This window comes from Lepisosteus platostomus, unplaced genomic scaffold (genome assembly GCF_059453375.1).
Source record: "Lepisosteus platostomus isolate fLepPlt1 unplaced genomic scaffold, fLepPlt1.hap1 Scaffold_60_H1, whole genome shotgun sequence".
NCBI classification, from domain to species: Eukaryota; Metazoa; Chordata; class Actinopteri; order Semionotiformes; family Lepisosteidae; genus Lepisosteus; species Lepisosteus platostomus.
The window spans coordinates 497,236-524,187 of record NW_028291676.1 but is presented as its reverse complement, the minus strand read 5'-3'; the positions used below and the strand labels follow the sequence as shown (position 1 = coordinate 524,187).

Here is a 26,952-nt window from a genome sequence, read left to right as displayed (position 1 = left end):
CAGGGAATCACGTGCTTCCGGAAGGGAGTGAAGTGCTCAAACACATGACATGCCCCCTTGATCTCACATGCACAATTCTGCTGCAACATGCACAGCTACCGTCCACACCAGGCAGTGGGGCTTCAGCAGAATTTGCTACGCCACCTGCAATTACATATCCAGCTGCACACATATACATGGCCCCTCTGTCCTTTTCAGGATCTCAAAAAAAAGCATAGCGTGGTTTTCCTGCAACCTGATTGACCGCATCTCCCTCAGAATGTGCCCCGTTGCATTCATTGCTGAAGCAGGACAGAGGCTAACGGGCATGCCAGAACAGTTAGGCTCAGCTATCTCTCCAAAATATTGTGGTTGTAGTGGAAGAAATATGGTTTAAATTGTACCTTGGTATTTCAAACTCTCTCTAGAATGTTATCCATTTCTATTTTATTTTGACAGGAACTGGCTAATGACACTAGATGAAAAGAGAAGAAAGAAAACACAACGTTTCGGCCGTGGAGCCTTCTTCAGGTGTGAGGGCTCCACGGCTGAAATGTTGTGTTTTCTTTCTTCTCTTTTAAGCATGGAATAGACCTATTACTTGTTCCTTTGCAGCCTACGCATGCTGACACAGCTCCCCACCTGAACTGCTAATGATGCCTGGTAGTTTGTGGTACTTGGGTATTGTCTTATGTTTGCTCAAACTGCATATGTGCGATTGCATATTTTTGGGTATTTTCATATGTCAATATTTAATTCACTGACATTCCTGTATGCTTGGAAGAAAGGTAGATTGGATTTGGCACAGGACGCCTGCCCATATTTGTTGATCATTGTTGGGCTGGAAAAACAATGATAAAAAGTGTATGAAAAAAGCTCTCTCCAATATTTCCCTTCCCTTCGCCATGGTTACACTGCCCGTTCTTTCCGTCTTTTGTCCTTCAACAAAGATTCCAGGGCTCTTTTTCCACCATAATATCAGAAGCCAAAAAATAACCATCTAATGTGTAAACAGCATTTGTAATGTTGGTAGCTGGAAGAGGTCAAGGATGTTTGCAAGACCTAGCTGATTACACCACAGACTTACTTTGTTGTTGTCAGTTTTTTTTTCTCTTTTAAAGGCTGTAGGTGGGGTGTGATGGACTGTACCACTATCATAGAAGATTTTTTCAGGACACATCGCAGTTCCATAGTAGAATTTATCAATAGTAGAATTCCATAGGACCTTATTTACCAACATATTACCCAGTGTGAGACTCTGCCAGTAAACCTCAGAGCATTGAGTTCTCCACTGATAAAGATGGCTGTCTGAAGTCATGAAATCCACTGCTGTGATGCCTGAGAGACAGTAATTGAATCTTGGCTGGAATTAGGCTTTCTATTAGTGTTGATCTTTGGAAATTATGTGGTAAAAAGGGAAAACTCCTTTACTTTAGTCACTTTGAATGTTCAAATGTACAGAACCTGCAAAACTAAGCAATGAAAAAAATCCATCACCACTCTCATGATAGCATAACTCATAGTCTCTGCTGTTGTGTAACAATACACACTTTCAATTTTCTTATCGCCTGTCTCCAGAGAGAATGTTGTTAGTGCTGATGACCTTGAATTAGACCTTGTTGACTCTGTAAAACAATCTTCCTCTGCTTAGATTTTCACTCAGATTGATTTTGTTCTCAGATTATTCCTGGCAGGACTGAGTTTCTAGGAAATGAAAAGTGAAAGAAAAAGTACAGAAGATCAGCCCTTGAATATACAACATTGTGCAGTGAGATTGTTAAATGTATTAGCTGCTATCCTGTGCTAGAGCCTGTCGTGGTAAGCAGTGGATGACAGGATCTAGCACAGATACTAATGAAACACTGTTAATGAAAGATAAAACACTTGAGTCTTATTTTAGTTTTCCATTTCCCTTTCATTTGTGATGTACTGTACAACAGGCCACAGAACATGCACAAAAACAGATATGCACACATTCACACCAGGCAATGACAGTCTGCCCAGTCAGAATCTGAGCTGAGGTATCAGAATTCTGAATTCCCTGAATTCTGTCATGGATCATCCACAATAAGGGCAATATTTGAACACGAGGATCCCCAGGAGAGAGCCTAGTAACATAAATCTTGGAGCAAAAGCAGATGATTAACTTCATAGTTTGTGTGGTTGAGCCAAAGTTGAGCATGAGGATATGTGAGTCACCATTCTTAGAAATGGATCCAACTTCAGACAGGCGTCAAAAGTAAGAGTATACAGTGCTGGGGCAATGACACTTCAATGATCAGAAGGATAACAAGAGTTTTAATGCATTGAAATTGATTTTCTGGTGATGCACACTGTCATGGAACTATTAATTTTTTAAGGATCACTTACTGACGTCAGACAGCTGCCAATTCTCCAGACTGGAAGGATGAACAGTTTATCCCCCTAGGTACCATATTTCCATATTTCGAAGCATTGGAATAATACATGTCATACAGCAACATAAAAACAGGAAGACAAGTATCACAGCCCCTATAATCGGTGTTAGTAACTTAAAAGAAAAACATTCCCCCTGGCCCAAACAGTGATTCTAACCAGGAGAGAAAAGCCGGTGTATCTTTTATGCCTCTCTCTTTATTCACCTTGTCTTTTAGTTCTTTCAAATGCTGAATAGCGAGCGTAAGATTTCCGTAATCATAGTCATTAGCTGGAATATATGTACAACAGGAGTCTCCTCCTAAAGCATAGACTCCTCCAGATGCTGCATTTTGAAGGTCCAGCACGAACCTGTTCTGAAGTGCCATTAATCTAACTCCCCTTAATTCTTGTTTGATAGCGTCTAAGCCTTCTAACGTGATATTAATAAAAGAGTACAATTCATAAAAAGTCGCATGGGTGAGGCTGTAGAATGAGGCATTAAAGCACATATATAACAAGATGCATTAAATTTCTTTAACTTTACAGTATGATTTATAAATTTATACCACAAATTACTCATATCCCCCTCATTATCAGTTTCATTCAGCCAGTTTGTATACAAAGAGGCTTCGTGTTTAGATTCTTCCTCTTTTGGGGTGGTGACAGGCTTCTACATAAAAAGGAAAAAGGCTGTGCACATCAGTCCCAAGCAGGTTATCCCCATCTGTCCTTGTGGAGACATCACTCCTGCGCTTTGCTCAGTTCGTTTGTGACCTTTTTACAGTGGGAAGCATGAATCCAGGGCACCATTTCTGTGACCTTCACAGCAGTGGCAGTGGTCAGCAGCACCTGGTACAGCCCCCTCCACCTGAGTGAACACCATTTCTTTTTCCTGAAGTCTTTCACCAGAATCCAGTCTCCTTATTCACTCATTAGTTCTTACAGCACAGGTAAATCCCTGTGGGCTGGAGCCCAGCATAATCTTAGGCTTTTTTGGTCAACATTGGTCAACAGATTGGTCAACAACTGGGTAATAACTCTTAGAAAAATCTACACATTGTTCCCCTGCCTCAGCTGTGACGTTTTGTAGAACAATTCTAGCTGAAGTTGTAAAATTTCTCTTTGTTCTGTTCCTGCAAAACATCTTATTATGAACAAACAAACCACAATAATCATTTGCATCTAGGGGAATCACTCCCAAGGGTAACCCCCCTTAAAGCTATATTGTTCTACCCATCAGGTTCTGCCACTAGATAAGAGAACCTTTCCCATGAAATCATTTTTTGACTTTCATGATCCCTTCAGGGCGTACAATTAGCACAGAAGCAGCAGCTTTAGTCCACATGTTTTTCAAACAGGATATTAACGATATGATCATAACGAATAATACCAGACCCACAAATATGTATTGAACCAGAGACCCTCTCCATGTTCCTAGCACAGACTGTAGCCATGCACCAATACCCCAATCATCTGGATTGCAGGATTTACGAAGAAAATTATTTTAGCAGTAATTAATTTATTATATTTACTATATTTATTATACACGTGTAAATTAATTACTGCGAAAATAATTTACTTTGTACACTGTGCAGAGTGCCGTATACTCCTAGTTGCGGCACACACGATACATACAGTAAAAAGCCTCAGGCACTGTGTTAGATGTGTTTTCGACGTTATATATGCGTTTATTAATGTCGTCGATTTTACGGTTGCAATTCGACGTTGATTATACGTCGAGGCGACGTATATATACGTATAGTCGTATTTTCGCCGTGAATATACGTATATTCGACGAATCAATGCCCACTGGGTAAACTCTTGAGCAAACTCTGAACCAGCTCTAAGGAAACTAATCCGATTAGACGTTACTTTGACTCATCTTTTTACGCTCAGTGCTGGATTGCTCAAACTCCAGCTAGGGTTAGGGTTAGCATTCCCACGCTACTTAGACACTTTGTTTACGCTCAGTGCTGGATTTTGGGAACTTCAGGACGAGTGGGAATTTTCTCCTATCTGTCAATTCTGTTTTGTTTTGGAGTCTCTTGGCTGCCTATGTTGTACAGTGCAGCGTGAAGGAAACATTTTCCAAAACTGTGTCAGCTCAAAAGTTGTAAGAAAACCTTTCCAGCTGCTTTAACTCTCTTCATTTTTGTCATTTAATGTGACACTCGATGTATAACTGGAGCCTCACATATGCAAATGGTGAGGCTCCAGTTCGACACCACTTTACAGTATCTGACAAAAGCATGGCAGACTGTGCCATGACCGGCAGATAACTTCTGCTTATTTTTACCATATTAAACATTGGAAATCCAACCACTTGCATTTGTGACACTTGATTTTGACTCCACCTAAGACACTCTTAAATCTTCAAACACTTTTCTCTTCTCCCGCAACACTCTTGTCTGTCGGCACTATGTGGCAGCGTTGCATGACAACCCATCTCACCACGGAAAGGAACCTAACAGCTTTGGTAAGAGAGGAGAAAAGAACCTGTCCCGTACAGGGATCGAACCTGTGACCTTGGCTTTATTAGCACCATGCTCTAACCAACTGAGCTAACCGGCCTCACGACGGTGGTCCTCTCTGTGCTGCAAAAAATCGAACTCAGGGAATTTCTTTTGCCCTCCTTTGAATAGAAAGCCGTGTAATTCAGTGTACGGGCTTTCTCGTGCAGTTTCATGGTTCTTGTAACCCAAATCCTACACTGGCCTGAAGTGTCCCCCCATTTCACAGCATTTTTCAGCTGATTTAAAATGTACCTAAAGGAGAAGCATTATTGAAGACCATCAATTACCAAGAGCTTTTGTCAAAGGTTTTGGTGGTCATTTTTAATGACCACAGAGCACTATGACCTTGGTTTTACATCTCATCCGAAAGACAGCGCCCATTTACAACACAGTGTCTCCGTCACTATGCTGGGACATTGGGACCCGCACAGACCTCAGGGTGAGCGCCCCCCCGCCGGCACCATTAACACCGCTTCCAGCTGGAAGCTTTGTTTTTCCCTGTAGCTTACCCTCATCAGGGTACTGACCTGGCTCACACCTGCTTAGCTTCAGTGGGTTTTCAGTTGCGAGTTGCAAGGGGATGCAAGTGATGGAGCTGCTCGCTGAAAAAGCCACTGCATTGGCCGGGAATCAAACCCAAGCCTCCCGCGTGGCAGGCAAGAATTCTACCACTGAACCACCAATGCTCAGTGTCTGGGCCTTCAAAAAAGACGCTTTTTTGGTGCTCTGTGCAAAAAGCGTCGACATGCTTCCAGCTGCAAAATGCCATTCGCGGATGCTGAAGAATTTATTTTCAAGGCAGCGGGTACAAGCGATTGGGCATTTTAAAACCACCCGGAACAGCAAAGAGGCGCGCTTCTTTGCTTGCACCGGAACACACCGACCGGAGGCGGACAATGTAGTCGGCAGGATTCGAACCTGCGCGGGGAGACTCCAATGGATTTCTAGTCCATCGCCTTAACCACTCGGCCACGACTACAGCAAGCCCCGCTGCCGCTGCGTTCTTGCTACAATCTTACCTGGATCGCGAGGCGCCGGCGGAAGCCTATTTCAAAGTCGTTCTCCGTTTCAAAAAAACATTTCCAAAATACAAGCCTTGCAGACAGACACGCCTCAGAGGACTTAAGGGTGGCTTCATGTCGGAATGATAAAGTCTCCCCGTCCGGACATGAAAATGCCACTTTGTTACACACAAAAAAAGAATCAACAACAGAGAAATGCCCACAAGCATTTGAAAAGCCGCACCATGCGCACTTGAAATAGCTCTTACATTAGTGGTAGACGCAGGAATCGCCTTTTTATTTACGCTCTTACAAACGCGATGGAAAGCAAAACAAAGCAAAGCAGAGCAAAACAAAACGAACAAACGAAAACCCTCACGTCCCGCATTTGCATATAACGCCGTTACGTGCCCAAGCGGTATTGTACGTCATCCTAGCACTGCACGCCGGTGCGTATGGTATATGGGAACGAGCACACGCCACGAATCATCTCGAATCACTCCCTACAGCTGTAAGGTGCCTTGAAGCGTGCACCCCCAACATTCTTCTTTGCTCATCTGTGAAAGGTAAACTCTTGAGCAAACTCTGAACCAGCTCTAAGGAAACTAATCCGATTAGATGTTACTTTGACTCATCATTTAAGGGATCCTTGTTAATTGGAGAAATCAATGATTTCGAACAAATTCTGTATGCGTTAAAAGACAGCTATACACAGAAAACATGCAGGACACTGCTCATGATGTTTCCCGAGCCGAAACACAGTGCGTTTTTCCAAGCCATCTGACCAAGCCCGCCCACCGAAAACTGCAGCAGATCGTGTAAAGGCGTTCAACTTTGTAACTACTGCACGCACAGGAAGCAGAATAAATTCCTCTTTTCAAACTGTCAAAGGTTTGCTGCAGGACATCGCACAATCTCTTTTGAACGGGGACAAACGATTTCTTATGGGGCGCAGTAAGTACAGACGTTTATAAAGCTCCACTCATGCCGACGATGCAGCATGAAGAAGCGCAACCTAACGTTTGCATTCCTAGCACTGTTGCAACCTAGCACTGTTGCATTCCCCGCATCAGTAGCTAAGAGAATATAATTTACGACTCTTGTTAATGCAGTTTCAGAAACCAGACTGAAATTTCTCAAGTATATTATTTGAATCCATTTGATGTTGGGCAACAACTATTCTTTCAAGACTCTTAGATTGAAATGGGACCTTTGAGACAGGCCTGTAGTTGTTAAGAACTTGTGGATCCAAATTTGACTTCTTAAGGAGCGGTCTAAGAACCACTACCTTAAATTGATCATGTACGACGCCTGACGCAAGCGATGCATTCATCATACTAATTATAGGTCCTGCCAGTCCTTCGAGGGAATCTTTGACTAGCTGAGTGGGGATGGGATCTAGCAAACAGGTGGTTTACTTTGTCTTACGTCTGTGTTCATGAGTCCACCATAAGAAGAAATCTGAACAGGAGTGGTGATCATGCGAGGTCACCATGGAGGAAACCACTGCTCTCCCCCCCAAAAAAACCACCACTGCCCCTCTCAAGTTTGCTGAAGACCACATGGATGTTCCACAGCAACTCCTGGAACAATGTTCTGTGGACAGACGTGACAAAAGTTGAACTTGTTGGTAAATGTGCACAGCGTTATGTTTGGAGATAACAAAACACCGCATACCAACTCCAAAACCTCATCCCACCTGGGAAGCATGGCGGAGGCTGTACGGCTTGCAATCATCGAGGGACCGATGAATTCCGAGATGTATCAGGAAATTCTACAGCAGAATGTCAGGGTGTCTGCCTGTGATCTAAAACTCGAAAGACGCTGGGTCATGCAGCATGACAAAAACAAAGGAGTACATCAACAACAGAGTGGCTGAAACAGAAGAAATTCCATATTTTGGGATGGCCAAGTAAGAGTCCTGACCCCAATCCCATTGAAGTGCTGTGGCGTGATCTGAAGCAGGCCGTTCAGCGCAAGACATCCCAAAAATATACATGAACTGAAACAGTTTTGCATAGAGGAATAGGCCAAAATACCTCCTAACCGCTGCTCAGGTCTGACCAGCCGCTACAGAAAGTGGGGATTGAGGTTTTTGTCATAAAGGAGGTTCCACTAGCTCCTTAATATAAGGGTTCACGTACTTTTTCCATCAATGACCTTGATTGTTTAAACCATTTGGTCAATAAAGAAACAGCAATGTCAAATGTTGGGCGTGTGTTGTTTGTTAAATCAGACTCTCTTTATTAATTATTATGACTTAGATAAAGATAAGATCACATGTTAGGAGCCATTCATGCAGAAATCCACATCATTCCGAAGGGCTGTTTACAAAAGTTTTTCTCCCAACTGTATGTGAGAGAAAAGCAGAGACGCTCACTGAGTAAGGTGGGGTTGTAGCTTTGCAAATCACAAGGACATTTGTACGCTCAAAATGGGACAGGAGCACCCCAGATGGGACTCAAACCCACAATCCCTGTTTTAGGAGGCCAGTGTCTTAGCCATTAGGCCACTGGGGCATACTGGGTAGGGTCAATCACGCTGATGAGAGCCAGTTTTTTTTTCCTTTGCTTTTTCAAAGGGATCCCCAAAATTAGGGAAGTTAGGCAGCAGAAGGTTTACTGTGACCTGAGAAGGACCGGCATCCAATCACGGTGGTACACACACACACACGCTCTCACTCATCTGAGCTACACGGCTACCAAGATGATCTCAGGTGCGCCGAGCTGGTACGGAACATATTGAACTGATCGACGACGAATTGTCTCTCAGACAGGCTTTTCACCTCTGAGCTCCCTGACTGACAGTGATCAGCTAGGTAGTGAAACAGTCAGCTGCTTCTAAGCCTTAAACAGCTGCATCTCGGCGCTTCCACGGAGAGATGATTTGAAAGCCGAACATCGCCCATTGGGAACACCTTTCTATCACTAGTTTAAGAGACTCTTAAGGTCTTGCAGAGGTGCCTGTCTAATAGCATGTGCTTTGCAAGCTATAGGTGTTTAGGCTGAGGCAGAATGCCTGTTAACAAAATGTTTTTCTAAAGGGGCCTCGCACTCTTTTCCAAGCAATGGTCACCATCCCCACCGAGTGTCACAATGTAGTCATGTCCTAGGACATCACCTGTTAGTCTCCATTTGTCTGCCACCAACACTTTAGGTTACGGAGTCACAACCGCACCCCGGAGACCAGAGGAGCCATTGGCGTTCTGGCGGCGCAGATTGGGCTGAAGGTGGGACGCTTGAATCTCGCTGTTGGAGGCTGTCTGAACCTGACCCAAGCCTTTCCCTTGAATTAAATGTAAATAAGAAATGAACCCCAGATGCACATGGAATCAATCACGTATTTCCTTTGAGCCGTTTCAGAGACTGCTCCAGAGTTTACCTTGCACAGATGCGCAAAGATTAATGATGGGGGTGCACGCTTCCAGGCGTCTTACAACTGTAGGGACTGTTTAGAAACAATTCGTAGCTTGTGCTCATTTCCCTCTATTCCCCGTGTTGCAGTGGTAGGATGACGTAAATTCCTGCTTCGACACGTAACGGCATTATAATCAAGTGCAGGAGCTGAGGGCTTTAGTTTTGTTTCGTTTTCCATGGCGTTCGTAAGCGCGCAAATCAAAGGCAATTCCTGCGTCTAACACGAATGTAAATGCTTTTGAAAGTGCAGTGTGGTGCAGCTTGTAAAATCCTTTTCCACATTTGTGGTTTGTTGATGTTTTTTCTGTCTGCCAAAGTTGCATTTTGACATCCGGACTGGGGGACTTTATCATTTGAACGTGAAGCCAGCCTTAAACCCTCTGAGGCGTGTCTGTCTGCCGGCACGAATCTTGTGAAAGGTATTTTTTTTTTTAACGGAGAGCGACTTTAAAAAGGTTTCCGCAGCCACCTCGCACTCCGTGTTAGATTATAGGAGGAATGCGGCGGCAGCAAACTCGCTTTTGTCGTGCTCGAGTGGTTAAGGCGATGGACTCGAAATGCGTTGGGGACTCCCCGCGTAGGTTCGGAACTTGCTGACTCCGGCGTCTGCCGCACGTCACCTTGTGCCTGCGCGGCAAAGGCAAAGTGCCGCTTCTCCTTTCCTGGTACTATAAAAACGCTAAATCGCTTGGACCCGCTGCCATGGAAAGCAGTTCTTCAGATTACCACACACTCTGCGTTCGCACCTCTGGTGCTCTACTTATGCCTTTGAAAACCTAATGAATAAAGCTGAAAGAACCGACACGATATGTAGGTGCTCGTAAAGCACGCAGTAAAGAACTGTTAACAGCAAGGGTTTCAGTGGGTTAACTGAGGAGAAGGCGTGATCGCTAATTGTTGACTTTTTATTTGGTGTTAGAAACACTCTTACTGTGCATGACGTGCAACAAATGTAGCCACAGAAATTGCATCACGCTTTCATGTATGCTAATGCAGACACCAACGTTGCCTAGATAGAAAACCGAAATAGCCGTGGGTTTGCTTGCTGGTCTGAAGGATCTCTCTTCGAATCTCTATCATTTGTCAATGGAAGTAAAAGGCGCTGCAATCTCATACGTTCAGAATCAAACCCGCAGCTGTTGTTCGACTTTATTTCTTGACTAATTACAACTGAGTGTCGCATGAGCAGTTACGTAAACTTGTCTGGTATATTTGAACACAAATGCCGTTCTTCAATTAAAACTAACAGTACATTGTCAGGGACATTCAGTTCTATACAAACAAGAGACAGACAAGAGAATATTTCTACCTTTCATGTGGACTACGTGTTGACTTACTGATCGGAATAATTGAAAAGTTCGGGTTCATAGCCGATGCAGTGCGTGCTAATTAGAACAACAGCAACGCTGAGCTCTCAGCACCGTACTGAGCCCAGGTGTTTTTCTAAAGCTGTCAGGTGCAGTTCATTTACATGAAGGAAATCTCTTACTGGGTACGATTACAATACAGTAAGTAGCACAGGCTACTTAGGGAGTAGCCTGATGCGTTTAAAAACGACCCGAGCCAGGCAAAAGTCGAACCTACAATCTCCTGATCCGTAGTCAGACGTGTTATCCATTGCACCACTGACCCTGGTGCAACACTGCAGGACTGCAACCCGGTGAGCTCAGCACTGCAACTAGTAAAATACCCCCGGTCCATTCTTTTCCAAAAGTGAGAAACACCTGTTTTCTACATTTTGTCTGTTTTAAAACCATATCTCTTTAAACCAAACCAAGAGTTTGTCTTTTGCTCTGATATTCTGATTCATTTCGATTTCAAAGAAAAAAAAAAAAACTACCTTCCAAAGCATCATAAAATTGTCCCTTCTTCCAGACTCTACTTCTCTCTTGTAGTAGTACAGCAGACCTTTCCAGGTGAGCAGATCACAGAGTCCGAAATGAGCTTCCTCCATCAAGCAAAGTACCTGAACATGACTCTGTCATCATAAAAGCGCCCCTGTAATAAAGAAATTCAATCTGAAATCAAGAGGGCAGTTGCCTACTGAAATACAAGAAGTCATCAATTTTAACCTAGCAACACATTAAAGGCTACATCTATACAAGTACGATTCTAGAAATGCTCACCAGATTACGTTTTAAGAAGGAACTGCGCTTCAGGTTCTGCCGAGATCTTAACTCAGATGGCAGGATTCAGAGTCCGGAGTGCGGACTGATGGCGCACGGAGGGTCCATATACTGTGGATCCCTCAGTGATCTTCCGCGTATTCAAACCACCAGCGTGTGACTCCCCTGTCCCCGTGGCCTCATTGCTCTGCTCTCTCCTCTGTGCAGCCAAGCCCGATTCACGGTAAAGTGAAAAAAAATATGCCCTCAACGTGAGATTTACTCTGGAGCGAGGATAGATGTTACCTTTATATCATTGAACAGGATGTATGTGATGTGGCGACTAGGTTCAATTTTGTATCCTCTTTAAAAGATTAAGGACTCGGGTGAGCGTGATTTACCACCCTTTCAGCTAAGAACCCGACGTGCGCACCGTTTAAGCTGCATAGACTCGGTTGTTTAACTCTTCTCCATTAGCAGGGTTAAGGTTAAAGAAAAAAAAAATTGCTAACTTCTTTTTTTTTTGCCAGCTGCTAGCGCTGATTAGCAAGGTTTGTATTTCATGTTTTGCAAGTTGCATCCATTTTAAGAAAAACAAGTCGTGTTAAAGACAGGAAATGAATACTTGCATTTAATTAAGTCTAGCCATAGGCGGTTATCCACTGGGATTCAGACCCAGGGTTTCCTGTTTACTAGACAGGCACTTTAACCAACTAAGCCAGAGCGCCCCGGGAGTGCTGTCCTTTTGCAGCCACTTGGACACACCACTCAGACACATCTGCATTCGGTGTGTGCTCCGCCTGCTCGCTGAGCAAGTTGCCACCTTTACATACAATAGCAACATCGACACCAAGAGAAAGGATGACAAATGGCTTTTATCTGGAACTTTTCATGTCCAAGGAGCTCAATGTGCTTTCTGTGTACAACAGGGCCACTGAACTCCACGCTGGCCACTGAACCACAGCAGTGGCTTGCTGGCTTGACATCTCCCAAGGAAAATGTTGAAACCGCATGTGGAACAGGAAAATGACCCTCGAGTACGAGGGAAAAAAAAGAAAAAGATCATCTGGAGCGCGCCAACCCAGCTGGGACAGCCCAGTTTTGTTGACGAGGTGGCCGAGTGGTTAAGGCGATGGATTGCTAATCTATTGTGCTTTGCACGCATGGGTTCAAATCCCATCCTTGTTGGTTTCCATGTCTGTTTCCATTCTGTTTTTGATCCCTATTGCTCAATGCACAGTGAAAGCATTGCATACATGTGTCTGACAATGAGAAATGGGCCCCTGAGACAGTCATTTGCCTGTTTCACAAATGATCGTATTTTACTAGAGATTCTGTTTGGGATTCAGATGTGCATTCGGACAGCAATCCCTTTCAAGAAATGATACGTTCTGGATGAGGTCAAAGGTGCATCATTTGGACACTTTGTGGGCTTGAAATACAAAGAAAATCATGTTCTATGGTACAAGATAAATACAAAACCTAAGCTTTTATTATAATTAGATTTGTTTATAAAGTATAAGCAATCATTTATTACATTAATATATGTAAAAATAACATTTTAGCATCATACGTTTAGTATATTTAGTCCCTAATGCTGAAAGAAATGATCATAGAACATGACTTCTAACCTTACCTGCGGTGTTTTTGATCCCTATTGCTCAATGCACAGTGAAAGCATTGCATACATGTGTCTGACAATGAGAAATGGGCCCCTGAGACAGTCATTTGCCTGTTTCACAAATGATCGTATTTTACTAGAGATTCTGTTTGGGATTCAGATGTGCATTCGGACAGCAATCCCTTTCAATAAATGATACGTTCTGGATGAGGTCAAAGGTGCTGGAACACTGTATTTAGGATGTGTTTGCAGTTATTCTGTGTTTCTAGCTTCAACCCAGTGATATATATATATATGCTCACTGATTTTTTGGTACATGCCCAGGGCAATAATCATTATGAGGATTTATTTCCATATGTGCTAGAGGTAGTGTTGTGAAATTCTTCAACACACTGGATCGCAGGTTTAAACCTGCACTCTTACTCCTTAAATACCAACAAATGCAGATATGTAGCAATCATATTGTAGCGGACACTCATTTGCCTGTTTCACAAATGATCATATTTTACTAGAGATTCTGTTTGGGATACGGATGTGCATTCTGACAACAATCTCTTTCAAAAAATGATTTTACCTTATCGCAGCTTTGCCCCTCTTGCCTCTTTGGAAAATATCTCCATCTTGTGGTCGTTGTTGGTAATGTCTAGACAATATCTCCATCTTGTGGTCGTTGTTGGTAATGTCTAGACAATATCTCCATTATGTGGTCGTTGTTGGTAATGTCTTCTTATGCCCTTTTTTTATTTCAATTCTTTATTAGTTGATTCTAGAATCTCTACAATAGAGCTGAAAATATCAGTTTTGTAGCAGACAATATGACATTATTTATAGTCCAATTAGAAACTTATTACCCTGTTTTTAACATAATAACAAATTAAAATTGATTAAAACTAAGTTTGGAACACCAGGGAACATAAAAAATGATTTTTAGGAAAACCATGAGGTTCTCTGTGTCCGATGCCTGCAAGGGGAGAAAGCTAGAATCCTTTGCTTTTTCAAAATTTGAAAATAAACATCATATAACAACAGCTTTCATTCCTAGGAGTGAAAAATAACCATTTTTGAAGACATATTAGTTTCTAAAACACTACAATAAAGTTAAAAACATCCGTTTTATATTACTTTTAGTATTTTTAGTGAAATTAGTCATTTATTGCACTATTTTTAATATAATCTCTAATTAAAAGTGAATAGAATTAAGTTTGGAGCAACAAGGAACACAAAAAAAAAATATTTTAAGGAAAAAAATGATATCTTCTGTGCCAGGTGCCTGCAAGGGGAGAAAGCTAGAATCCTACCCAGGCTCCTGGAGCTCTGTCCTGGATAAAGGAGGGTGAATCCATCCCCTTCAAAGCTCCATGAAAAAATGATCATTTAAAATTTGAAAAAAAAAAAACATCATATAACAACAGTTTTCATTCATATGAGTGAAAAACAACCATTTTTGAAGACATATTAGTTTCTAAAACACTACAATAAAGTTGAAAACATCTGTTTTATATTACATTAATTTTTGTGAAATTAGTCATTTATTGCACTATTTTTAATAAAATCTCTAATTAAAAGTGATTAAAATTAAGTTTGGAACAACAAGGAACACAAAAAAAAAAAGATTTTAAGGAAAAAAATATTGTCTTCTGTGCCAGGTGCCTGCAAGGGGAGAAAGCTAGAATCCTACCCAGGCTCCTGGAGCTCTGTCCTGGATAAAGGAGGGTGAATCCATCCCCTTCAAAGCTCCATGAAAAAATGATATTTTTAAATTTGAAAAAAAACCATTATAGAACAACATCTCTTGGTCCACAGAGTGAAAAAATCCAACTTTGAAGAAAATCCATTGACTGATCCCCGAATCCTGAAGTTTCTTCGCATGATATCGGGCTTGCAACCACTTTCTGGAAAATGATGAAAAATGCCAAAAATGAAAAAAAAGTTATCAATTCTAGAGACTAAGAGGAAAATAAGACAAATGTATATCTCCAAATAATTTTATGTGCTTCAGAAGAGCCCAGGAAAGTTTTTTGCATACATGAAACCACGCCCGTTTGCACGTAAGCAGACATGGTTGCACACACGACTGCATGAAAGCACGCGCGCATGCAAAATCATCCTGTTAAGCATTTGAAAAGCCGCACCACGGCGCACTTGAAATAGCTCTTACATTAGTGGTCGACGCAGGAATCGCCTTTTTATTTACGCTCTTACCAACGCGATGGAAAGCAAAACAAAGCAAAGCAGAGCAAAACAAAACGAACAAACGCAAAACCCTCACGTCCCGCACTTGCATATAACGCCGTTACGTGCCCAAGCGGTATTGTACGTCATCCTAGCACTGCACCCCGGGGCGTACGGTATATGGGAATGAGCACACGCCACGAATCGTCTCAAATCACTCCCTACAGCTGTAAGGCGCCTTGAAGCGTGCACCCCCAACATTCTTCTTTGCGCATCTGTGAAAGGTAAACTCTTGCGCATCTGTGAAATTCTAGAAAAGGATTCTAGCTTTCTCCCCTTGCAGACATCGGGCACAGAGGACCTCATGGTTTTCCTAAAAATCTTTTTTTTTTGTGTTCCTTGTTGTTCCAAACTTAATTTTAATCACTTTTAATTAGATATTTTATTAAAAATAGTGCAAAAAATGACTAATTTCACTAAAAATAATGTAATATAAAACTATTATGTCTTCAAAAATGGTTATTTTTCACTCCTAGGAATGAAAGCTGTTGTTATATGATGTTTATTTTCAAATTTTGAAAAAATCAAAGGATTCTAGCTTTCTCCCCTTGCAGGCATTGGACACAGAGAACCTCATGGTTTTCCTAAAAATCATTTGTTATGTTCCCTGGTGTTCCAAACTTAGTTTTACTCAATTTTAATTTGTTATTATGTTAAAAACAGGGTAATAAGTTTCTAATTGGACTATAAATAATGTCATATTGTCTGCTATAAAACTGATGTTTTCATCTCCATTGTAGAGATTCTAGAATCAACTAATAGAGAATTAAAATAAAAAAGGGCATAAGAAGAAATTACCAACAACGACCACAAGATGGAGATGTTGTCTAGACATTACCAACAACGACCACAAGATGGAGATATTGTCCAAAGAGGCAAGAAGGGCAAAGCCGCGATAAGGAGATTGCTGTCAGAATGCACATCCGGATCCCAAACAGAATCTCTAGTAAAATATGATCATTTGTGAAACAAGCAAATGAGTGTCTGCTACAATATGATTGCTACATATCTGCATTTGTTGGTTTTTAAGGAGTAAGAGTGCAGGCGGTTTAAACCTGCTATCCAGTGTGTTGAAGTATTTCACAACACTACCCCTAGCACATCTGGAAATAAATCCTCATAATGATTATTGCCCTGGGCATGTACCAAAAAATCAGTGAGTATATATATATATCGCTGTGTTGAAGCTAGAGACACAGAATAAGTGCAAACACATCCTAAATACAGTGTTCCTGCACCTTGACCTCATCCAGAATGTATCGTTTTTTGAAAGCGATTGCTGTCAGAATGCACAACTGAATCCCAAACAGAATCTCTAGTCAAATATGATCATTTGTGAAACAGGCAAATGAGTCTCTCAGGTGCCCATTGCTCATTTTCAGACACATTTATGCAATACTTTCACCATGCGTTGAGCAATAGGGATTAAAGATACCAGAGGTAAGGTTTAAAAGTGATTCTGAGGTGCAACACATCAGCGAAACAGCTAGGCATCTGAAATGCGGGGTTTGAGAGCCCTTCAGAGAACACCGTACCCTAAAGGTACCAGAAGTCCACTAGTATAAGCATTAAGTCACTGTCAGCCCTGTTGCAATGTGATTGCTACATATCTTAATTTCTTTGGTTTTTAAGGAGTAAGAGTGCAGGGGGTCTAAATCTGCGATCCAGTGTGTTGAAGTATTTCACAACTACCTGTAGCCCGTCTGGAAATAAATCCTCATTCTGATTATTGACCTGGGCATGTACCAATAAATCACTGAGTATATATATATATCACTGTGTTGAAGCTAGAGACCTGTATGTAATAATATGATGCTAAAATGTTATTTTCACATGTAAGAAAACCGGCTCAGGGACGCCAAATATGTAATGTTGCCATAGCAAAATTAAATGTAGTGGCTCTCTGAAGGCACCAGTTCTGTAGGGTTTGGGCATTTACTGAGACAATTATTAATTGTAGCAGTAAATCACAAAGTTGATTCTTTTGATGGCTTTAGAATCCAACCATGTGACATAACTCAAACAACGCGCACACACAGGTACTAATACACGAGGATACATTTATTAATACATAAAATATGCATGTAAACCTAACAGATCTTATCGAGAGGGTTATCAGAATACAAAAGATATATATTCAGTCAGTTACGAAGTGTTACACATATCAAGAGGACATACGTTCAGTATATCATTCATTAAGACCGTTTCGTTAATGAACTTGGTTATAACTTCTACATTAGATACTCAAACAAGTACATAACTCTTAGGAATTAAATTGATATCAACTGGTTGGGATAACAATTGAATTCTCGAGCTGTAATGCATTGAAGTTGAATACTCATCCAATCTTTGGGGATTCAGATCTTCCTGCGGGCACAAAGAAACAGTTGCAGGCTGTTGCTGTCCAATCCGCGCTCTCTGGCTCCGTGCCAGGCTGTGCTGTGCGGCTTGCGACGCTGCGCTGCTGATGCTCACTGTGGGCTTTAACTAGCAAAGTTTGTGCACAGGAGAAAAGATGATTGTGGGTCCCAGCAAGTCAGGAAGAGAACCGGTTCGTTTCTGATGAAGAGCTAGTTCTGAATAGTGATTCAGCTGTCCACAGTTCCGACCTGTTCACAAGGCCTGCTGCTGGTGCTAACCTCGGGTGGATCCTCTGGTTATTCTCTGGCAACCTCCGCTCTAGACTCTTAGAACAAAGGAAAGTTCTGGCACTCGGACACACTGGCCGTTCCGTGGTTGTCCGGGCTGAGTCTCAGGATGGTCAGGAGGCGCGCTGCGAGAATGTCCTGCCCTTGGGAGCCTTCTGCTCCTGGGCCGTCCTGCCCTGGAATTCTCCTTTGAATTCCCTTTAGAATTGTCCACAGAATCCTCTGAATCCTCCCTTCTGAATCTTACTGAATCTCACAGGCTCTCTGTGTTGCCTGTTTTTACCTGGAGGAACTTCAGCTCATTGATTGGCTGAAAGTTCCATGGGCATCAGAGTCCCACGTGGGTTACTCGGCCCTACCAGTCCTTGATTGATTGATCAAGGTGAGATATGAGTCACTTAGTCCTGACACTTAGTAATGCAGTCCAGATGTCCAACTGGCACTCCCTAGACAGATAGGCGCCAATGGATGACCATTGATCATGATAGCCAGGCTTAGCTAAGTGCATCCCCCTTTGGGAGCTGTCCTAGGACCTTAAATCACCCTGCATGAATAGTCTCTCTGTGGCTGCACCACAGAGATGAACAGAGAAATGGGGCCTCATTTGGGAAGGCTCAGAACACTTAATTCTGCCTTATTAATAAGCCTCACCGCTACACACATATATTAATATAATAAATGATTGCTTATGCTTTATAAACAAATCTAATTAAAATAAAAGCTTAAGTTTTGTATTTATCTTGTACCATAGAACATGATTTTCTTTGTATTTCAATCCCACAAAGTGTCCAAATGACGCACTACATGATATAAGGAAGATTATCACATGCATATCGGTATTATCTTTCTTACGAAAATGCATTCCTTTCATTACCTTTTACTTTTTAAAATGAACTCAAATTGTGTATAATGTAATAATTTAAGTAGAATAGATTCTAATAATATAATGATCCAGTGTGTTGCACTACTTCACTGCTTCACTGCTCTATGCCGTCTGGAAATAAATCCTCAGACTGCTTACTGCCCTGGGCATGTACCAATGAATTACAGGAGCACATCTATTTCTCACTGCGTTGAAGCAGGAGACACACAGTCTCTGCAAACACATCCTAAATACAGTGTTCCAGCACCTTTGACCTCATCCAGAACGTATCATTTCTTGAAAGGGATTGCTGTCCGAATGCACATCTGAATCCCAAACAGAATCTCTAGTAAAATACGATCATTTGTGAAACAGGCAAATGACTGTCTCAGGGGCCCATTCCTCATTGTCAGACATATGTATGCAATGCTTTCACCGTGCATTGAGCAATAGGGATTAAAAACACAGCAGGTAAGGTTAGATGTCATGTTCTATGATCATTTCTTTCAGCATTAGGGACTAAATATACTAAACGTATGATACTAAAATGTTATTTTCACATATATTAATGTAATAAATGATTGCTTATGCTTTATAAATAAATCTAATTAAAATAAAAGCTTAAGTTTTGTATTTATCTTGTCCCATAGAACATGATTTTCTTTGTATTTCAAGCCCACAAAGTGTCCTTTGATCTCTATTCTGTGGTAATCCACGATGACCCCGTTCTTCAGGTGATTCATCATGTCCTCCCTCGCCTGTTGAGAGGCCACCTGATCTCTTCTGCCGTGGCGTGCTTCATACACGCCCTCTTGAAGTGAGCAGGAAGCTGATCAAAAGTATTCAGGCACATCTTGCACACCAGGGGAATCCTCGCGGGTTTCCTTTGAAAATAAATAATACCATCTGTGTATAGAAACAAGCTAAGACTGATTTCTTAAATTATCCTTAAAATTCTCTCTCATAGTTTGAGCATAATGATTTTATTGCATTTATATAAGAATTGCTCATTGCTCCTAAATAAATAATGGTCTCAGTCACAGACTTTCCAATAGAAGCCATTGTGGAGTTCAGCAACTGCAGGTCCTAGAAGTGGGGAAGGAATTTCAAAAGAGAAATTGAATTACAATACAGAAGGAATGGCTGAGGGTTCACTGAAATGTATAAATATACAAATTCCAAAGACTGAGTCCATATAGAAACAACTACTTTTCATTTTCAGTATAAGAAAAAAAAACTATCTTCCAAAGCATCATAAAATTGTCCCTTCTTCCAGACCCTACTTCTCTCTTGTAGTAGTACAGCAGACCTTTCCAGGTGAGCAGATCACAGAGTCCGAAATGAGCTTCCTCCATCAAGCAAAGTACCTGAACATGACTCTGTCTTCATAAAAGCGCCCCTGTAATAAAGAAATTAAATCCAAAATCAAGAGGGCAGTTGCCTACTGAAATACAAGAAGTCATCAATTTTAACCTAGCAACACATTAAAGGCTGCATCTATACAAGTGCGATTCTAGAAATGCTCACCAGATTACGTTTTAAGAAGGATCTGCGCCTCAGGTTCCGCCGAGATCTTAACTCGGATGGCAGGATTCAGAGTCCGGAGTGTGGACTGATGGCGAACGGAGGGTCCACATACTGTGGATCCCTCAGTGATCTTCCGCGTATTCAATCCGCCAGCGTGTGACTCCCCTGTCCCTGTGACCTCATTGCTCTGCTCTCTCCTCTGTGCAGCCGAGCCCGACTCACGGTAAAGTGGAAAAAAAAGATGCCCTCAACGTGAGATTTACTCTGGAGCGAGGATAGATGTTACCTTTTTATCATTTAACAGGATGTATGTGATGTGGCGACTAGGTTCAATTTTGTATCCTCTTTAAAAGATTAAGGACTGGGGTGAGCGTGATTTACCACCCTTTCAGCTAAGAACCCGACTTGCGCACCGTTTAAGCTGCATAGACTCGGTCGTTTAACTCTTCTCCGTTAGCAGGGTTAAGGTTAAAGAAAAAAAAATAGCTGACTCCTTTTTTTTGCCAGCCGCTAGCGCTGATTAGCAAGGCTTGTATTTCATGTTTTGCAAGTTGCATCCATTTTAAGAAAAACAAGTCGCGTTAAAGACAGGAAATGAATACTTGCATTTAATTAAGTCTAGCCATAGGCGGGGATCTCCTGTTTACTAGACAGGCGCTTTAACCAACTAAGCCACGGCGCCCCGGGAGTGTTGTCCTTTTGCAGCCACTTGGACACACCACTCAGACACATCTGCATTCGGTGTGTGCTCCGCCTGCTCGCTGAGCAAGTTGCCACCTTTACATACAATAGCAACATCGACACCAAGAGAAAGGATGACAAATGGCTTTTATCTGGAACTTTTCATGTCCAAGGAGCTCAATGTGCTTTCTGTGTACAACAGGGCCACTGAACTCCACACTGGCCACTGAACCACAGCAGTGGCTTGCTGGCTTGACATCTCCCAAGGAAAATGTTGAAATCACATGTGGAACAGGAAAATGACCCTCGAGTACGTGGGGAAAAAAAGAAAAAGATCATCTGGAGCACGCCAACCCATGTCCGGACAGCCCAGTTTCGTCGACAAGGTGGCTGAGTGGTTAAGGTGATGGACTGCTAATCCATTGTGCTCTGCAGGCATGGGTTCGAATCCCATTCTCATCGCTCTCCATGTCTGACATGTGTGCCTGTTCGACATCGGCCCTCCTGTTGTTTGCTCCGGTGCTAGAGCCGTACATTTTCTAGCAGTGGCTGAACATGGTATAGTAGGCCAACGTCGGTATCGAGCAGTGACAGTAACAGTACTTACTGCGCCCCATAAGAAATCGTTTGTCCCTGTTCAAAAGAGATTGTGCGATGTCCTGCGGCGTTCGTAAAGCAAACCTTTGACAGTTTGAAAAGAGGAATTTATTCTGCTTCCTGTGCGTGCAGTAGTTACAAAGTTGAACGTCTTTACACGATCTGCTGCAGTTTTCAGTGGGCGGGCTTTGTCAGATGGCTTGAAAAAACGCACTGTGTTTCGGCTCGGGAAACATCATAAGCAGTGTCCTGCATGTTTTCTGTGTAAAGCTGTCTTTTAACGCATACAGAATTCATTCGAAATCATTGATTTCTCCAATTAACAAGGGTCCCTTTTTGAACCTGCGAGAAGCATTCTTTCAATGTAACAGATTTACTCCGGGGAAAGCCAGCATGACATTAAGAGTAGCTCAAGCTTTCAGCACCCGTATTGGACTGCGTGTATGCAGACACCGCTCAGAATCCCCTGTAAGATTCTCCCTCAATTCCGTTTTTCAGTGCTTTAGCTCTTTCAAAAGGCTTCGCTTTGCTAGTCACAGTCCAAGGCTCATGACAGCATTTGAAAACATTCGCCACTGCGTTGGCCGGGAATCGAACCCGGGTCAACTGCTTGGAAGGCAGCTATGCTCACCACTATACCACCAACGCACACCCACAGGAAGCCTGCAGGACACCACCAGAGAATGCTTTTTTAATTTTTTTTTTATTAAACATAGAATTTACAAATACAAATACAACAAGAGGATCAGAGTCATGTACAAGAGAAAAAAAACGCAGCAGAAAAAAGCATTTAACTACCAGAGGTAATTAAGTAATTATGTGATCAAATTGTATATTTTACACGTATCATATTTTCCTTGCTTTAATATTTCTCAATTATTTATAAACTTTAGTTTCAACATGCATGCGTTTCCTGTAAAAAATAAAACTCAGCACACAGTTTTTCTTTTAACAACATTTCGAGTACCTCTGGCATTCATGAAAAAGACATACACAAAAGCAAATAACTAACTCTAAGACTGTCTAAACTATTGAGTTTTTCAAAGAACCAGAACTATAACAGTCCTTAACACTTAACTACACCATTCCAAACTAACACTAAAGAAACACTAGTATATACTGGTATAACAAATATAACCAAACATAATCATTAACTGAGCAGTCACTGGGAGCAAATCTCCTTCCCGTCCACAAAGGCCCTCGCTCCCACAAAGTAGGCTCTCCTCCCCTCTCTTCTGGCAGCTTCAACCTGGGGCCACAGCTGGTTCCTGGTGCTCCTGTCCGCGGCAGACAGGTCCTCTGCAAACCTCAGTTTGTTCCCATTCAAATACTCATTCCCCCTCGCCGCTCGCCACAGCATGTCCCTCGCCGTCCTCTTGGTGAACTGTATTATAATCGATCTGGGGCGCACTTGCCCAGACATGTTCGCTCTCCCGAGCCTGTGAACAAAGTCAATGGCCGATATTACGTCCTCCTGGTCCGGCAGGGTCCTTTTACAGATACCCTTCACTGTTGCAACAAGGTCCTTATCACGTTCCTCTTTAACTCCAAATAATTTTAAATTCCATCATCGACGGTATCTATCTACATCGTTCACTTTCAATTCAAGTTCTTTAATATGCTTTTCTTGTTTGGTATTTACTTGTTTAAGAACTTTTACTTCACTCTTTAAGTCTTCAACCTCTTTAAACACACAGTCCATGGACTTTTTAAGACTTTCGATTTCGACTGTATTAGATCAAATCATTTCCTTCAGCTCACCCATGCTCTGTGCCATCATGTTGAAGATGTTGGTCTGGAGCTCCTCCAGCGTCAGGTCGCCCCTTCCTCTCTTGGCTGCCGGGGTTTTCACAGGTGTGCTGGGCAGGGACTCCGGCTCTTCCTCTGGCAGCTGAGTCTCACTTGGGCTGCGAACGCTCGCGTACGAGCGCATCTCCAGCACTCTTTCCACGTCCCCTCCAGCTGCTTCACTTTTCCCTTTAGTTGCCATCAATTTTCTTGTAGTGCTATACATATACGATTGAGGTTTCTTAGACTTCTCCTTCGAAGACCCAGCACTCTCTTTTGTTTTCCCAGTGTTACTCATATCGAAATTCTTAAACCTAAAAAAAATCGTTTTTTTTTCTTTCAATTATAACTGAAGTTTAAACAAGTAGTGTTAAGTCCTTATTTTTCTGTAGTCAAAAAAAGCAAAAATTAACATTCAGGTCATGAAAAACTCAAAAAAAATCCTCAACCACTAAACTTTACCTCCCACCTGAGCGCCATCTTGAACGCCCCTACCACCAGAGAATGCTCACGATTTCGGAAGCTGTCTCCGGGACGTGCTGATTCCACACATCCTGAATAAATCATGATATTGTTAGTTGCTGTAGCTAGACGTTCAAATGAGTTTCATGGCCAGATGGACTGTTTCCTCCAGCGGTATAGTATTGCAGTGAGACAGCACGATGCCTGCAAGACTATGTCACGCTAAACGCCACAGATTGTGTTTGTCCGTTCATGTCAGTCATCCTGCAGCCACGGGAAGTGGGACACAAACATGCCGCAATGCTTTCAAGACGTTAGGATTTGTTTGTGCAACATCCGAGAAGAGTACTTGTGGCTTGAATGTGAACTGTACGTGCCCGCCCCCTTTCCTCTGTAGTGCATGAGTTCCTCCCGGCATGCCCTTCGTCATTGTTCTGTCATCTTGTATTTAAAGGGTTGTATTTCTGCTGCTGAAAAGAATCAACGGGTTTCTTTGTTCCCAACGGAGCCCTTGTCTGTCATGAAATTCTTCAAAACCTCAAGCTAGAAGAAGACGACAAATATGAAGCGTTACAGCAACGACATGCCATGAGACGATTGATAACGATTTCCATAGGATCCCCGCGGTTGCCTGGCAACCGTCAGCTTTGCGCAGTGGCAGTATCGTAGCCTGTGAGGTTTAGCCGAGGCGGGATTATTGCTAGTTGAAAACTTTTCCCAATACCCCGCTTCCGCCGGTTTGCAATACAATCGGCGAAAGCAATTTTTGACAGTCTCGTTAGAGACTGAGCAAGGTGTTTAAAGACAGATTTGGTCATGGTGACATCATGGTAGAAAGAAGCGAGCTTGTTCCCAGTGGGCATTGATTCGTCGAATATACGTATATTTACGGTGAAATTACGGCTATACGTATATATACGTCGCCTCGAAGTATAATCAACGTCGAATTGCAACCGTAAAATTGACGACATTAACAAACGCATATATAACGTCGAAAACACATCTAACACAGTGCCTGAGGCTTTTTACTGTATGTATCGTGTGTGCCGCAACTAGGAGTATACGGCACTCTGCACAGTGTACGAAGTAAATTATTTTCGCAGCAATTAATTTACACGTGTATAATAAATATAGTAAATATAATAAATTAATTACTGCGAAAATAATTTACTTCGTACACTGTGCAGAGTGCCGTATACTCCTAGTTGCGGCACACACGATACATACAGTAAAAAGCCTCAGGCACTGTGTTAGATGTTTTTTCGACGTTATATATGCGTTTATTCATGTCGTCGATTTTACGGTTGCAATTCGACGTTGATTATACGTCGAGGCGACGTATATATACGTATAGCCGTAATTTCGCCGTAAATATACGTATATTCGACGAATCAATGCCCACAGCTTGGCATACAAGGGTTTTGCTGAGGGGGTCTTGCCACCTGCCTGAAAAAAAACAGTAAAATGTTTGAGTGCCTATAGAGTTTCTATTTTTATTTTCTTGACAAAAGTCCCCCATCAGTGCGCGGTGCCCGAGGAAAAATCTGTAGGGGGGCGTCTGAAATTCTGAGGGGGGAGTGATATTTCGGTTGAAACGGAGCTGTACGGTGCAGCTACCCAAATGAAATCTCGCAGCTATGCCATTGATTAGTGCTTCATGATAGAAGATAACGACTAGCAATCTGGTATTTGCGATGAAGTTCAGTTTCACATTTTTCGTCACTCTCAAGGTTTGTATTGCCTGGAGCGAAAAGTACCATAAGCGTTCATTTTTGCAGCTACATGGACGTTCTGAATCGTTAAGAAAAAAATGTTGTAAAACCAACAGAAAGCACAGACTGCTATAACTAGTCCTAGTTATATAACGATTTTAAGTATAATGATAAACTACTGCAAGGAATCGGTCCACCTGAGCAAACAGGATCGTAATGTTGACACTCAATAATATGTGCAGTTCCTGGACGGATAGCCCTCCTGCCCATCAAACAGACTGAGTGACTGTTCGTGTCATTTAGTGTTGTCTGACCATTGACAAAGTACAACTATTTTTTTAGGGTGCAAATTAAGTTAGGTAAATCTTTTTGCCCAAAACTGAAGGGGCGACATTCCCCCCTCCCCCTGTGATGCCAGGCCTGTCCCCATCCTATTCCATAATGTCATTATATATAATACCATACAACAGTGACCGATCCTTAATATTTGCATGCGTTAAAATTGCACATCAGCTCATAGCAGCGATGTATTATCAATGTTAAATTTCAACCATAATATCGACAACATTAATAAACGCATACGTTGAGAAAATATCGAACCCATCATATTTTCCGGTTATATACCACAATGCATTGCTAGTATTCGTTGGTCACCATTTTGGACACGTTTTTCAAACGTAGAAGTATATCCGAAAATATCTCAGCAATCCTCTTTTGACGAGTAAGTATGAACAATAATAATACTATCTGAATACATACAGATCTTTCTTAATATTATTTTGATTAAAATAGTATGTGAATAAGCAAAAAAAATGGCACATAAAATAGTGTGAATGGGGAAGATGACACAAAATCGTTTTGCCGTTTCTCTTATTCTTATTCTATGTTGTACTTTCAAACTTTGGGTACTCTTTAATTAGGACAGACTTTATTGCTCAACTGCTATGATGCAAGCCAAATTTTATACATTTATTTCAGCTTTGAGCTTAGTAAACCGTTCATTTTTTAGATTATACTAAAGAAGATATTAATCATTATTTATTTGGGAAGTAATATTATATAATTTTCTCCTAGCTGCGGTGCTGAAGTCCCACCCTACATCAACAGAAAAAGAAATAAAGGAGCACGCAATGTGTTACTTGAAGAATGCATATGCAAGGCAGGGGGCCAAGAGATCTGGACTCTGAAAATAATAGGTTTTTGGTTCTAACTGTTAGGACAATTAGACAGGGTTTGCAAATAGTGGACAAAAATCGTCTTAACTTCCATTGTAATATTTTATATTTTATGTAATATTTTTTTCTTGGAAATATAGAAGTTGTACATTTTAAAATGTATATTTGAATCAAAATGTGGTTTTGAGTTAGTGTGTTAATGTAATTAGTTTTCTGTTTGTCATTACTATACTGTA

General features: G+C 41.8%; 4 non-coding genes across 4 annotated transcripts; 2 read left to right on the top strand and 2 right to left on the bottom strand.

The window, feature by feature from the left end:
- Nucleotides 1-5,786: 5,786 nt before the first annotated feature.
- On the bottom strand, nucleotides 5,787-5,868 carry trnas-aga (transfer RNA serine (anticodon AGA)). Its single transcript has one exon. It is a non-coding gene; the product is annotated as a tRNA-Ser (tRNA).
- Nucleotides 5,869-12,517: 6,649 nt separating this feature from the next.
- On the top strand, nucleotides 12,518-12,599 carry trnas-gcu (transfer RNA serine (anticodon GCU)). Its single transcript has one exon. It is a non-coding gene; the product is annotated as a tRNA-Ser (tRNA).
- Nucleotides 12,600-22,155: 9,556 nt separating this feature from the next.
- Nucleotides 22,156-22,227, bottom strand: trnag-ucc (transfer RNA glycine (anticodon UCC)). Its single transcript has one exon. It is a non-coding gene; the product is annotated as a tRNA-Gly (tRNA).
- Nucleotides 22,228-24,472: 2,245 nt separating this feature from the next.
- Nucleotides 24,473-24,614, top strand: LOC148632712 (U4 spliceosomal RNA). Its single transcript, XR_015934250.1, has one exon. It is a non-coding gene; the product is annotated as a U4 spliceosomal RNA (small nuclear RNA).
- Nucleotides 24,615-26,952: the final 2,338 nt, after the last annotated feature.